The 15,714-nt window shown below is 39.5% G+C and overlaps 1 protein-coding gene across 3 annotated transcripts in view; it reads left to right on the top strand.

Moving 5' to 3' along the window:
- Positions 1–15,714, top strand: part of LOC145516678 (uncharacterized) — a 744,489-nt gene that overhangs the window by 109,045 nt on the left and 619,730 nt on the right. The gene's annotated exons all lie outside the window — the stretch shown is intronic.

Genomic DNA, 15,714 nt, shown 5'->3' with positions numbered 1-15,714 from the left:
AATTTGTTTCACTAAGTAGGCACCTCTTCTTGCTAAAGTATCCTGAAAAAACCAAGCACAAATAAGTCACTAGGAAAGTATGAAGTCAAATTGATGTGGAGTTTACGTTCCCCATCAGACAGATTGGGTTATTTCAGAAACTCCTTCTGTGTGATGTGGTTGATGTAGGAATCATTAGAATGGAGTTTGTTTTTTTTTTCCTGGTTTATTTTACCTTTTTGTTTAGGTTTTCAGAAGAGATACAGAAATTGGGAGAAGTTTGTGGTTGACTTTTATTGGTTTAATTGAAAAACTTTATACGTGAAGGTAGACCTCCCTCTCTACAAAACTGATGTGCTTTTAAAGCTAAGAACAAAAGTTATTAAATGTGCAGCCATCTGGTTTTCAGATGATGAGGACCTGAGTGAAGAGGGCAGAAGCAGGAATGGAAAGGTGAGTGGGATACAAGAGATATTAAAGAAGAGAATTGGTTGCCTCTTGGGCAGAGAGACACTGAAGATAATTTCAAAGCTTTGTGCTTGTGGGTAACTGAGAGAATTGTCTTAATTTTAATCATGTTAACTTTAATAGAATGAGGATGTTTGAGGTGCAATTATCTTTAGAGGGTAGAGAGGTGAGGTAGGGAAAGAATATATAGTAGAATCTTGACATTTACAGTTAACAACTCTTGCAACATCTAGAAGTTCACAATGATATTACAATCACATAATGACATTACAAGTTTTCATGTATTAATTTGTAATGGAGATGATATTGCCTTTATTAAGTTGTTGTGAAGATTAAATGGGATAATACATATAAAATGCTTAGGGATACTGATTATGGTGGTCATTATCATCACAAAAATGTTAAGCAAGCATTGAACAATTCCTACTGTTATAAGATTTTTACGTATGTAATTTCCATATAATTTAACTCCAATGGCACTATGAAATAGGTAATAATATTATCTCACTTTGCTGCTGCTGCTGCTAAGTCGCTTCAGTCGTGTCCGACTCTGTGCGACCCCATAGACGGCAGCCCACCAGGCTCGGCCATCCCTGGGATTCTCTAGGCAAGAATACTGGAGTGGGTTGCCATTTCCTTCTCCAGTGCATGAAAGGGAAAAGTGAAAGTGAAGTCGCTCAGTCGTGTCCGACTCTTAGCGACCCCATGGACTGCAGCCTACCAGGCTCCTCCATCCATGGGATTTTCCAGGCAAGAGTACTGGAGTGGGGTGCCATTGCCTTCTCCGATTATCTCACTTTACAGATGAGGAAATTGAAGCATAGTGAGAGGTGAAACAACTTGCTTGAGGTTATATTAAGTGGCAGAGCACAGCCTTACCAGGTAGTTGGGCTCCAGGATTTAGCTCCTAAGCACTCTCTTCAGTAGACTTCCGGGGAACACTGGAATTGAGTATTATGTAAGACTGGAGTGCGATAGTAAATTTTCAGTGGTGATCCTAGCCAACAGCCCTGCATTCATACCTCAGTTAGCCAATCTCATAAATTTGAAGATGCTCGAAGTATCCTGGGAAAGTTAATGGGTCTATGAGTATAAAAGAAAAGACTTTTAAAGAAAAAGACCCTTTGTTATGTGAATGTAAGGACACATGTTCAGTTCTTTAAAATATCCATGAGTGCAGGAATTCACGGTAATGTAGTAATAATTTCAGTTGTTTTGATATTAATTTATTTGACAGACATTTTTCGAGCATCTATCACAGTGCTATGGGGCATTTGATGGAGAAGAAGAAAATTCCTTTTCTTAGCAAGCTTCCTGGGTAGTGGGAGAGATAGATGAATGAAACACAAGTACAATATAGTAAAGTAATTACCAGGTGGATGTAAGCACCAGCATCAACTAACTTGGCTGTGCGTGAGGGTGTGCTAAGTTGCTTCAGTCGTGTCCGACTCGTCACAACCCCATGAACTGTAGCCCGCCAGGCTCCTCTGCCCATGGGATTCTCCAGACAAGAATACTGGGGTGGGTTGCCATGCCCTCCTCTGGGGAACAAACTGCCTCTCTTATGTCTCCTGCATTGGCAGGTGGGTTCTTTACTGCTAGAACCACCTAAGAAGTGCAACTTGGCTGTAGAAAGGTCAAATATAAGGCTTTTTGGAAGAAGTGATGCGAAATACAGAACTTGAGGGATGAATAGGAAATGAGTGCCGGTGAAAAATGAGAGGGGAAGTGGAGAAACAAGAGAGAGAGGCCTGTCCTTGGGAAACTGCAACTAGATCAGTATGATTGAGAGATACAAGTGGCTGGGGGTGAGCAACAGGTGGAGATACAGCTGCAGAAGTGAGGCAGTGGTCAGGTCACGAAGGCCTTCAGGTCACAGTGAGGAGTTTGATAATAATCCTGAAGGCAGTGGAACCTATCTATGTGATTGAAGCAGAGAAAGGCTGGGGTCCAGCACCATGCTTGCAGCATATCTGGAGCATACAGATAGAGTATCCATCTTGAAGGGCCTTTGGAGAGTACATTTTTATTTATACCAAATTTATGTTGAGCACCCGATGCATATATAAAGAGACTATAAACTCTGAAGGAAAGATAAACTTGTGCCTAAATTTTAGCTAGCAGCGTGCTCTGCTTTTCTAACGGTGTAATTGTATTTCAGTGCAAGTTTAACCACAAGTGTGTACAGTTAGAGTTTTTTTTTCACCACCAGATCACCAGGTATTTGTGCAGCGAGGCAGTTGAAGTTGATTTCTAGTCTTGACTGCTCTCTGTGATCCTGGGAGAGTTATCATTGTAGCCCTTGGTTTTCGTATTTGTGATGAGAGAAGGTTGAAGTAGATCATCATAAAAATTTCCCCTAAGCCTTAAAATTCACCTGTTTTGGTTTGAAACTTTTCACACATTCCATTTAGGTAAAAAGCGACAAAGTTTTACAATGCACTCTTCTTTTCTTTATTTTATTTTATTTTTTTTTCTCTGCCTCTTTGCATTGCTTCAGTGGTAGTTCTTGATGAAGAGAGGGGTTGAAATGATAGCAGGATATTCAGGTCAAAGGAGGATTTGGTGCCCATCTTATTTGCTCCCACACGTTACAGATGAGGACTCCGAGACACCCTAGTTATGCAGTTCCTCCAAATTCTAGAGGTGGGTCAGTGGCAGAGTGACGTCCAGAGCCTTGGGAACGTCTGGCCCCAACTCAGTTCCTTTTCTTCTATTAGGGGTCACTTCACCTCTTTGAGGACATGTGGGGTGCCATCTTAAGTAATAAATGGGGAAAAAAATTCGATGTCTTGGAAGATTTCAGATGTTCTTAAGTAGGAATGACTGTATCACTGCCAGGTAGGGCTGTTGTTTATTTTTCAGGCTTTGAGTCACTTAAAAAATAAACATATATATAATAATATATGTTATACATATATTATTATGTATATATTATATATATATATAATGTAATAACATGTACATATTGCTCCCTTATTCTTTATGAGTGATTCCTCCTTTTGTACTAATGTTTCTCTCTCTGGTTTCTCTAAAATAAAGATCCTTTTTCCTCCTTTCCCCACCTCCATTTCTCTTACATAAGCAACTAAATGATCTTCCTCTTCGTTCAGGAAGCTGGCAGCCTCCAATCTGCAGCCTTTAGATAGCCAGCTAATTAAGGGGAAAGCAGGTGTGGATGGGTCTATTCAGCCTGTAAATAAGTGCCAAAAATTAAAGTTATTGGTCTGTGAGTGTTAGCAGGTGGAAGCACTGTTTTATACCTTTTGTAGAGGAGGGGAAAGGAAGGGGGGTTAGAAGGCATTAAGGGGTCGGGAAGAAAAAAAATGACTTTTTATGACTAAAAGCTCTTCAAAAAGAGAGTGTGTCTATTTCTGAAACATTGTCTTGTTTGGGATTAATCCTAAAAACATAGAATTGCCTGCCCTAAGGGTGTAGTGTTCCCTGAGCAGGGATCCGTGAACTGTATGGCCTGAGCAGAAATAATTCATGGTCTCAAGCTGATACTTACTGGCATAACTCTTGACTGACTGCAGAAACATAAATGCCTATGTTCTTTTGTGATTTCTCTTCTCCATTTCTTACATATGCTCAAATGCCCAGAGTTCCCTCTCTGCAAAACCCCTCACTTAAATGCTGAGAAAAAAATATATGATCTATTGTTGCACAACTTAATGCATGACTTAATGAAGCGATCTGGAAATAAAATTTATATGAGGAAATGAATTCCTGGGAGTGCACTTCTCCCTTTGTCATTTCTTTGTTCTTTCAAATTTTTTCCCCTTTCTTCTCCCTTCTTTTGTGTTTAATAATTTATTTTAGGATTTCTTAACTGGAGGACATTTTTCAGTAGAGTGTTATGGCAGAAGACCACAAAAGCATCATATATTACGCATTCAAAATACATTAATACACGGCTGAAATGCTAACCCGTACAATAGAATAATTATAGTGTATCTTCATTGAAATTGTACACATGGCTTTGTGATCACGCTCATTAATTTAGATCTAAATGAAGCAAAATTATTCTGCATGGCTGCTGAGTTAATTTATGTGATATAAGTAAAGAAAAGTTAAATAAAGTGTGATGGAAAATGAGATTGCAGCCAGGCAATCAGGTCCAGAGGAACAGGTTCACTCATCTCCCCAGGCTTGCTGGTCCCTCTTGTGTGCAAAGATTATTCACATTGTTGCAAAAATTTGTCCATTTTAAGATTGTATTGGGACTTCCCTGGCAGTCCAGTGGTTAGGACTCCATGTTTCCACTGCAGCAGGCACTGGTTTGCTCCCTGATCAGGGAATTAAGATCCCACATGCCTCATAGTGTGGCCAAAAAGAGGAAAAAAAAATATTGTATCATGGAAGGTCCTGAAGGAAGGTCTGAGGCATCTTATTGACAGTTAAATTTTAGGAGGGGGAAGAATATGGTACCAGTATAATGGATGATTTTGCTTGGAACTATTCACATATCCAGATTAAACAACACAAATATATTTATTGATGTGAGCCTGAACTCCTAACATAATAGAAAAAATGCTGTCCTCTAATGAGTAGTATTTTTAGGGATTTGAAAATCTTACAAGTAGAGTGCATATTGTATATTCTTTTCTAGTAGCCCAAGTAATATTTTTTTTTAGTTGATTAGGAAAATGTGTCACCCTGATTATGTAGTAATATAGCAATTTATGTATTATGATATGTCTTTGAAAAAGCTACCCCATTGCTTTCTACCTTATTTCATCCCATTTTAAGGTTTTTCAAAGTGGTAACTAGTTTCAGTTTTGTGATCAGTGGGATAACAGTTTGTCTTACAAGACAGAGGAATGATTATATTTCTGCATGTAGAAAAGAAAACGATTATGAATCCAAATGCCATTTGAAAGCATCCACAAAAGCCTCTAGCCTTTGTTTACTTTAACTTTCATTTCTGTGAGAGAAAAGCAGGTTTGATTTTCTTACATTTTAACTGGCCTCGATTCTGGAGATGCAAAGATGAATAAGACAGGAACTTTATCTTCCTGATGGCTTGAATCTCATCAACTGAAGGAAAAAAAATGGAACATGTACTATTAAAAAAGGAATAGCTAATACACTCTACCATAAGAAAGGAAATGGTTCAGACTATAATGGTGATTCGAAGAGAAATGTTCATATCTAAGTGTGAGTGGGGTGAAGATGACCTTCATGAGGAAAACTACCTTTGATATTGACCTTGGAAGAAGGCATAAGCTCTGATAGAGAAGACATAGAAATTTGGGCAAAGGAAGAAGGGCTAAGAGATGAAGTTGTAGGAGCTGGGGGAGGGTCTGGAGTATAGGATCTTGGGTGGCAATTGTGAAAAAGAAACTTAGGCAGGTAGCTTGGGATAACATCATGTGGCTTGTTCTTAGGTGAGGCATCTTTCTTTCTCTTGGAGGTGAGGAAGGGCATTGAAAATTTGTGAGCAGCTAGGGGCTGTCATATACGGATGTGAGAGTTGACCATACAGAAGGCTGAACACCAAGGAATTGATGCTTTCAAATTGTGGTGCTGGAAAAGACTGTTGAGAGTCCCTTGGACAGCAAGGAGATCAAACCAGTTAATCGTAAAGGGAATCAACCCTGAATATTCATTGGAAAGACTGTTGCTGAAGCTGAAGCTCCAATACTTCAGCTACCTGATGCGAAGAGCTGACTAACTGTAAAAGACCCTAATGCTGGGTAAGTTTGGAGGCAAAAGGAGAACAGGGTGGGGGAGAATGAGATGGTTAGATAGCATCACCTACTCAATGGACATGAATTTGAGCAAACTTCAGGAGATAGTGAAGGATAGGGAAGCCTGGTGTGCTGCAGTCCATGGGGTTGTAAAGAGTCGGACACAACTTAGCAACTGAACTACGAATCCAAGGGGCTGTAAACGATGTAAGAGACAGATAAGAGCAGGGACGTTTTGGAGGCTGGGAAGTCACTAGGGGATCGAGCAACTCCCTATGTAAGTGACAATTAGTGATTAAACTAGTAAAATGTCGGTGGGAATGATAACAAGGGACTCTACTGGAGCAATCTCCAGGCCCAGTTGGTTGGATGTTGGGGAGAGGAAAAGAGGGAAATCCAAAGGAGTTGCAGAATATGCGGTGTTAAGGTAAACTCAGTTTTATACTAGTGTTTTGAGGTGCTTCTGGGACATTAAAGATGTAGAGCGGTCAGTTGGAAATTCAGGTTAGAGCTACTTGGAGAACTTGAGCTTAGGGAGACAGTGTAGAAGACCAAACACACAATAATAATAATTGAAGTCGTGAGAACATGTGACATTGTTCAGGAAGAATAAATAGAGTGAGAAAAAAGCAAAATGAAGACTTTAAGGGTAAATATTTTCACTTGGGAAAGGACAAGAAATTGAAGAATAGAGAGAAGTGATCAGAGACACATGGACCATGAAGGTGATGCAATTCAGTGAAGGGTAAGTAGGAGAGAGTTTTAAGAAGGACAAGACCAACAGAAGCAAATATAGCAGAGTGGCTGAGTAGGAGCAGGACTAAGACAGGACGATTGAATCTGTTGTTCCGAAGGTCAATGGCTACTTCAGCTCAGGGACAGAGACAAAAAAGAGACTGTAAGTGCTTAGGCTTGGACAAGCAGTGGGTTGAGGGTGCTACTCTTTCAAGGTGAACAAAGAATGTTGAGATCAGTCTGGAAGAAGGAATCTTTTGAAAACATTGGATGTAAATCTTTAAGCCTTCCTGATAGAGTTTTCCAGCCTATTTTCACTGAAGCTCCCTGTTTCTTGAAGCACAAATCTCATCTCAACAATTATTTCCCATGATTGCTAGGATTCTCTAAAGTAGGGAGGTCATTTCATAATGGGAGCCTCCTCTCATATACTGACCATGAACATCTCCTTTCTATGAAAGGACTTTATTTTCTCAGAACACATTGCCTTCCTGTCATGTTTCTGTAGAATAAAAAGTGGTAAAAAACTTTACCAACCTCTGCTGGTGAACTTGGGCTTCCCTGGTGGCTCAGTGGTAAAGAATCCACTTGCCAAAGCAGGAGACTTGAGTTTGATCCCTGGGTCAGGGAAGATTCCCTGAAGAAGGAAATGGCAACCCACTCCAGTATTCTTTCCTTGGAAATTCCATGGACAAAGGAGCCTGGTGGACTTCAGTCCATGGGGTCTCAAAAGTACTGGATACAATTTAGCGACTAAACAACAACTGGTAAACTTGGGGGTCATGATTCTGGAACATAGCAACTCATGTTATCTACTGACTATAGAGAGGTAGGAACACATCATTTTCATGTGCCTTTCCATCCAGTGGGGCTCTATGCCTCAGTCTTCTTTGTACCCCTCAGATCCATCGTCTCACAGAACCAGTAGTAAAGACTGTGTAACCCTAATACTTTGGTCAGAAGGAAAGAGGAAGAAAGATAATAAAGAATGTAATGGAATAGAACCACACATTACAAATTCATTTAACAAACCTCTACTTATTTTTGTCATGAAGGGAGCAAGTGTCCATTTCTCTCTTTACCTTTCACTGTATCCTACTATTGATGATGGTTTTCTTTCATACTGCTTTACTTAGTGTAGAAAATACAGCATCAAGGATTAAGATAAATATATAGTTAAATCTTTGTTCCAAAGATTCCAAAGATCAGTGGCAACATTTTCTGGCACTGATTTTCAAACTTTAACCCTACAGAGTAGTTATCTCCCATTTCTATTCTGTGTCACATGATTTATGCAATCATTGTCTTGGCTTGAGGCACTTGAAAATAAGGTCCTTTTTTTGCATATCAAGAAGTGTTCCAAGTATTCTCTCAGACAATATGAGATCACTTGGGGGAAAAGTGCTTTCCTAGCAGAAATTCTGTAGCTGTCACTGATTTGTGGGGACATCAAAGGGAAATGAAGGGAGACCAAAGACCGAATAAAGCCATCATTTCAAGTATAAGTAATCCGAAGAACAAAAGTTTTACTCATTTGTAGTTTCCACAATTTTAGATCGCCAGTGCCTGGGGTTTTTCCTTGGCCCCTTCTGTTTGTGTACAATTATCTTGTGACTGATTTGCTAGCAAATAGTATGCTAAAAATGAGAGTAATTCATGAGATCGTGTTTATTCAGTGACTCATTAAAACTACATTCACATTTTTACAAAGTGATACAGTTTTGATCTTCTATGTGAACAGTTTGGCATAGCATTATAGACATAATTGCTTTGGAATTTTTATATTTAATGCTCATGAAGCTTTGGCCTCTATTTTCTTTAAATTAGTCTAAACTTTAACTTTTGTTACCTTAATATAACTGCCTTCCTTTGCCTCTCTCTCCTTTTTCTGTTAACCTCTAGTTCCCTATCCTCTTCTGAAGAGGTTGAGAACCAACCCAGTTTTATCTAAAATTAAAACCTCTTGTCTCAGCAACACTCATGATTCCCTGTGCTGACTCCTCATTCTCTCCCAGGATCTCTGCATCACCCTACATCCCTAATGTGGTCCTACTTTAACCTTTTACCCCAACTCCGACTCACTTTACTCTGACTTTAGGGCCCAGGAGTATACAGTAAGTAGTTTTTCCCTGTTATGGGTTGAATTGTGTTGCCCCCCAAAGATATGTTGAAGTCCTAATCCCCAGGACTTGTGAATGTGACCTTATTTAGAAATAAGGTCTGCGTGGATGTTAGCAAGTTTAGATGAGATCCTACTGGATTAGAATAGGCCCTGGTCCAGTGACTGGTGTCCTTACAAGTAGAGGGAAATTGGGACACAGACACACAGGAAGAACAACATAAACATAGAAGCAGAGATTACAGTGATGCATCTATAAGCCAAAGGCAATGTTCTAGTGAAGAGATGAGAAGATATGTAAAATGTGAAGATAAAACCCTGGATTAATCCAAAGCCCTTGGCCCTGTTGTAAAGAAATGAATTCTGCCAGCCACCTGAGTAAGCTTGGAAATGGGTTCTTCCCCAGTCTAGCTTCCAGATGAGACCATGGCTCTGACACCTTGATTCCCCATGCTGACTCATCATTCTCTCCCAGGATCTCTGCATCATTCTGTATCCCTAATGTGGTCCTACTTTAGGGGCCCAGAGCAGAGGACACAGTTAAGTTGTGCCTGGACTCATAATCCACAGAAAAAGAGACATAATAAATATATATTAAGCCTCTAAGTTTGCAGAAATTTGTTACCCAGGAATAGGTAATTTATATAAATGTAAATAATTTAAATAAAGTAGGTATTCTATCTCATGCAATTTTCTACGTATCTATTTATAATTGGAAAAAATCAATCTGTATTCTATATTTTAAAAATATTTTCAAGTTACTCTCTTTTTAGTATAAGAAGCAAGAAGGCAGTAATAGTATTTTAGCAAATATTATAAACCACACCTTAAATACTATGCTCTTAAACCTGCTCTAAGCCTTTAAATGTTAAACAGGCATGAACTTTAAAAGCAGTTTTCTTCCCTGTGTATGTAGCCTGCTACACTAACATTTGGGAGTTGGGAGGGAAAGCAGACATTATGAAATGTTCATTTATGAGTGTTATACTGATTGCAGATGACAGCTTCCTTTCAGCAAGATGTAGTGCGTTCAACCATTTTGAGTTTTATTTAACATTTTTTTCCTCTCAGAAATCACTATTGATGCTTTTAGTTTGGCAACAGACAGATTGGCAAAAAAAAAATTAGATAATTTGGCAAAAGTCTTGGCTGTGGAGGCCTCATGAAGTAGATATTGTCCCTGTACAGCCTCAGAGAGTTTCCACAGGTGGGAACCTGCCTTTCTTTTTGGTAAGTCCCAATATTCTCCTGGGCTGAGCCCAGGGATAAGAAGCTAGGGCCCAAGCACTAAAGTTTAATGAGCCAGTCATGCAACAACAGAGAGAAGTAGCTCCTCAGAGGCTGAGATGATTTCTGCTTCACAGCACAAAGCCGCTTAATAAGGACACATAAAATTTTGCTTTCTTTTCCTTCAGGGGAATATACAGAACTTATCAGAAAAAGGAGTGGCTCAAAATCACATAGTGTTTTTTCTTTTCAAATAGTATGTCTTTGAATACAGGCATACCTCAGAAAAATTGCAGGTTTGGTTCCAGGTCACCACAATAAAGTGGTATCATGATGAAGTGAGTCATGAACTTTTTGGTCTTCCAGTGCATATAAAAGTTATGTTTTTGCTATGGAAGTGAAGTCGCTCAGTCGTGTCCGACTCTTTGAAACCCCATGGACTGTAAGCCTACCAGGCTCCTCTGTCCATGGGATTTTCCAGGCAAGAGTACTGGAGTGGGTTGCCATTTCCTTCTCCAGAGGATCTTCCTGACCCAGGGGTTGAACCCAGGTCTCCCACATTGTAGGCAGATGCTTTACCATCTGAGCCACCAGGGGAGTTTTTGCTATACTATAGTCTATTAAATGTGCAATACCATTATGTCTAAAAAACAATGGGTATGCATTAATTAAATAATTTGTTGTTTAGTAAATAAGTTGTGTCTAACTCTTTTGCAGCCCCTCTTTTGTAGCCCGCCAGGCTCCTTTGTCAATGGGATTTCCCAGACAAGAATACTGGAGTGAGTTAGGGTGTATGAGAGCTTACAGAACGAGCTGATACTTGACATTTGGTTTGCATCTCAGATGAAAGGAGATTGACTCTGATGGAAAAGCAGGGGAAGAGCATTATAGTTTGATAGAACAGCATGTGTGAAGGCATAGGGACAAGGCAAAACATGGTCCTTGTCATAGGCAGAATAATGTCCTTCCCTCATTCCCAAACATGTCCACATCTTATTCCCTGGATCCTGTGGACATGTTGTGTGTGTGGCAGGGGAAAATTAAAATTGCAGGAGAAGTTTACTAGTCAGCTGACTTTAAGATAAGGAGATTTTTCTTGGATTGTACAGATATATGCAGTGTGATCACAAGGATTCTTTAAAGTGGAAGAGGGAGACAGAAAGGAAGTCAAGAGTCAGAGAGAGAGATAAAAATGCTGTCCTGCAGACTTTAAAGCTGGAGGAAGGGGCCAGGAGCCAAGGAATGCAGGTGGACTTGAGAAGCTCCAAAAGGCAAGATAACAGAATTTACCAAGTCACCAGAAGAAATGCATGCCTTGACTTTAGGCTTCTGACTCCATAACTATGCGATAATAAATTTGTGGGTTTTGGTAATTGGTAATTTTTAATGATGACAGTAGGAAGTTATTAATAATACAGTCCCTCTCAGGGAATTGCAGGTGGAGATACATTTGGGATAGTGTTAGTGAGCCATTGAATGACTTTCAGCAGGAGAGAAAATGAAGCCGAATTATGCTATAGAAAAGCCACACCTGTAGCAAGCAGTGTTGATAATGGTTTGAAATTGGGTTACATGCAGAAAGGAGCAGGATATGAATAGAAAAATTAGAGGGGAGACTAATGCGGTATTTTGAGCAAGGCTAGTAAAAAGATTGGTAATAGTTGTTTTTTTGGGAGGATGTGCTTATGCTAATCCTGCATTTTACACCTTAAATTCTAATTTTTAAACCTTAAAAAAACTGTCAATGTTTTTAATGAAGTTTTAATATTCACATTTTGTGGGTAGGGAAACTGAGGCTCAGAGAATTTGATAAAGTTGCTCAGTATTATACTGCTAATTAGTGACAAGAGCCTATGGATTTTCCAGTATATCACCATATCTGAAAAGAAAGACAGATAACTGCTAACTTGAAAATGAATGAGGACATTTTTAAAAGTGCAAAAACTGGGGCCATTGGAACTAGTCTTTAGTACTGGAGATGGACTTGAGGGCTTTAGAACAGTAACTGAAGTTCAAGAAAATGAACCTCAGTCATGAAGGGAAAAAATGGTTAAACACTGACTTTGCTTCTTTTCTGTAAAATACTTAAGCCATTTATAACTGTACCATCCACAATTAACTGGGCTATAAAATATTTGCTGCCTTTGAGAATCAATACATGGCAAATAGGTGGGGAAAAAGTGGAAACAGTGACAAATTTTATATTCTTGGGCTCCAAAATCACTGTGGGTGGTGACCGCAGCCATGGAATTAAAAGATGCTTGCTCCTTAGAAGAAAAGCTATGACAAACCTAGACAGCATATTAAAATGAAGAGATATCACTTTGCTGACAAAAGTCTGTATAGTCAAAGCTGTAGTTTTTCCAGTAGTTATGTACAGATGTGAGATAAAGAAGGCTGAGTGCTGAAGAATTGATGCTTTTGAATTGTGGTGCTGGAGAAGACTCTTGAGAGTCCCTTGGACTGCAAGGAGATCAAACCAGTTCATTCTAAAGGAAATCAACCCTGAATATTCATTGGAAGGACTGATGCTGAAGCTGAAGCTCCAATACTTTGGCCACCTGATGCGAAGAGCCGACTCATTGGAAAAGACCCTGATGCTGGGAAAGATTGAGAGCAGGAGGAGAAGGGGGCAACAGAGGATGAGATGGTTGGATGGCATCATTGACTCAATGGACATGAGTTTGAGCAAACCCCAGGACATAGTGAAGGACAGGGAAGCCTGATGTGCTGCAGTTCATGGGGTCATAAAGAGTCGGACATGACTTAGTGACTGAACAAGAACAACTGTGTACTGCAGTCTGATGGGTGAGGATTGAGCTGATGTAAATCAGTGCCGAGTGGGTGCAGCTGGCTGCATTAGGTAACAGTACAGCACCATTCGGAAATCAAGAGAGATGGCTTGGCTTCTGGAACATGTAAGAGCTTTCCTGTAGGATAATAAAAAAAAGTCACGGTCAGGGAAGTTCATCGATCTACTCTAGCATGTACATCATTATGAAGGATGACCACATGTACGGTGGATGAGCTCCAGCTCTGTTAGTATGTTGTCAAAAATCCTGACATTCTGATTGTTCTCAATAAGGCTGAGGATCACTGAACTATGTTCCTTTCTGTTTTTTTAGTGCCTAATAGGGGCCATATTGGATATTGGTTAACTTGACTAAATGCATATTAAAGTACATTTTTCATGTAATTGCTGACTGGTTTTGGTTATATGCTGCTGCCAAGATTTAGCCCTAGTCAATTATAGCTCCAGTCCATTTATTTAATGATACTTAAAAAAAATCTAATATCTTAGTTTATACTATTAATTCATAATGAATATTGCCCGAAATAAGAGTGATTCTGATTGTGTTGGGCTTCCCTGACAGCTCAGTTGGTAAAGAATCTGCCTGTAATGCAGGACACCCTGATTTGATTCCTGGGTCAGGAAGATCCACTGGAGAAAGGATAGTCTACCCACTCCAGTATTCTTGGGCTTCCCTGGTGGTTCAGCTGGTAAAGAATCCACCTGCAATGAGGCAGACCTGGGTTCAATCCCTGGGTTGGGAAGATTCCCTGGATAAAGGAACAACTACCCACTCCAGTATTCTGGTCTGGAGAATTCCACGGACTGTATAGTCCATGGGATTGCAAAGAGTTGGACACGACTGAGTGACTTTCACTTTCACTTTGATTGTGCTATGTTTACTTCTATAATCGTAAGAGATTATTCTAAAATTGTATTTGCTTCAATGGGATATGGTATGTGCTATTACTGTGACATCTGGGTTGACTTGTGATTTGGCTCACAAGTCCACAGTGGTGTGATATTTTCTATAAACTTATGTAAGAATTGAAAAAGAACATCAGAAAGAAGAAAGAATAGGTAGGGCTTTACTTCTGTGATCTCAAAAATGAACACACACCAATGTTAAGAGGAACTGAGAGACCTGAGATTCCCTAGAAAGGAGCGTGAAATCAATGAGCAGACTCAGAAAAACACACAGCAAAACAAAACAGCATGGATTGAAAAGTAGAGAAGCCGTCGATAGGTCAGAGGTTCAGAGATGCTGAGTTAAAAGAGATATGACAGACTACTGAGATGAAGAAATTCTGCTCACTGATTACATGGATCAATAAGAGGGAGGCCGTTAAAATACCTCCTCTTGTATGTGTTACATCAGTCCCAAATCAGGCTCACTTCAATTCTCAGAATGTTCATCTTTCAGACACAAGTTTTAAATCAAGCTTAGCTTGAGCTGAATCCTCAATATACATGCTTTCAAGGATTAGTTGTACATTAGCGAGTTTATTAGATGCTGAGATTCACCGAATTCTATATTTGCTAAAACTTAGGGCAATTGGATACTTTTTTTTTTTTTTTACCAGTTTCAGGGGCCCCCAAATGCCAACTCAGAGACTAGCTGTGTTAGAAGCATTTTCAAAGAATATATGAAATATAGCCTTGTATTGATAGTTCCTTCCCTTGGAGATTCTGATTCAAAGTGTGTGAGAATGCCCAGACATCTGGTAGTTTTTATAAGTGCCTGGAGATATAATGCAGGTATTGGCAAACATTTTCTGTAAAGGGCAAGAAACCGTTCAGGTTTTGTGGGCCATGCGCTCTCTGTTATAACCACTCTACTCTGCCATTGTAGCCGGAAAGTAACCATAGGCAACACATAGACAGATGAGCATGGCTGTGTTCCAATAAAACTTTATTTACAACAGTCAGCAGGTTTCTCAAACAATTAAACATAGAATTACTATATGAGCTAGAGAATTCATCCTAGATGCATACTCAAACTAATCAAAGCAGGGACTCGAACACATACTTGTACACCCATATTCAAGGCAGCATTACTCACAATTAGAAGCAGCAGAAGTAGAAGTAGCAAATAGAAGTAGAAGCAGCAAATCTTTCATGAGTGAATGAACACATAAGCGAAATATGGCATATACATAAAATGTAACATATTCAGTCTTAAAAAGATATAAAATTCTGACGCACATCACAACATGAATGATTGTTGAGAACATTACAAAAGTGAGCCGGACACAAAAGGACAAACATTGTGTGATTCCACTTATATGATAAGTACCTAGAATAGTCGAATTAATAGAGATAGAATCATGGTTATCTGAGACTGGGGAAGGGGGGAATGGGGACTCATCATTTAACAGGTTCAGAATTTCAGTTTGGGATGATGAGAAAATTTTGGAGACGGCTGATGGTGCTGACTGCACAACAATGTGAATGTGCTTAATGCCACTGAACTGTCCTGGGGCTTAAATGGTCAACGTTTGTTGTGTGTATTTTGCTATAGTGAAGTAGATTAAAAGCATACTTAAGAAGCAGAAAAGCAAAAACAAAGAATAAAATAAAGAACAAATGGCAGGAGCCGTGAGTTTGATGAATGGGTATAGTTTACCAGCCATAGGTCTAAAGGATAGCCAGAGTAGGGGATCACCAGTGATACTTCATTTCCTTTTGGAATTAGTGTGGCA

The sequence above is a fragment of the Giraffa tippelskirchi genome, chromosome 8, assembly GCF_054371585.1.
Source record: "Giraffa tippelskirchi isolate mGirTip1 chromosome 8, T2T-mGirTip1v1.2.pri, whole genome shotgun sequence".
Taxonomy (NCBI): Eukaryota; Metazoa; Chordata; class Mammalia; order Artiodactyla; family Giraffidae; genus Giraffa; species Giraffa tippelskirchi.
This window is presented reverse-complemented; position numbering and strand designations above follow the sequence as displayed.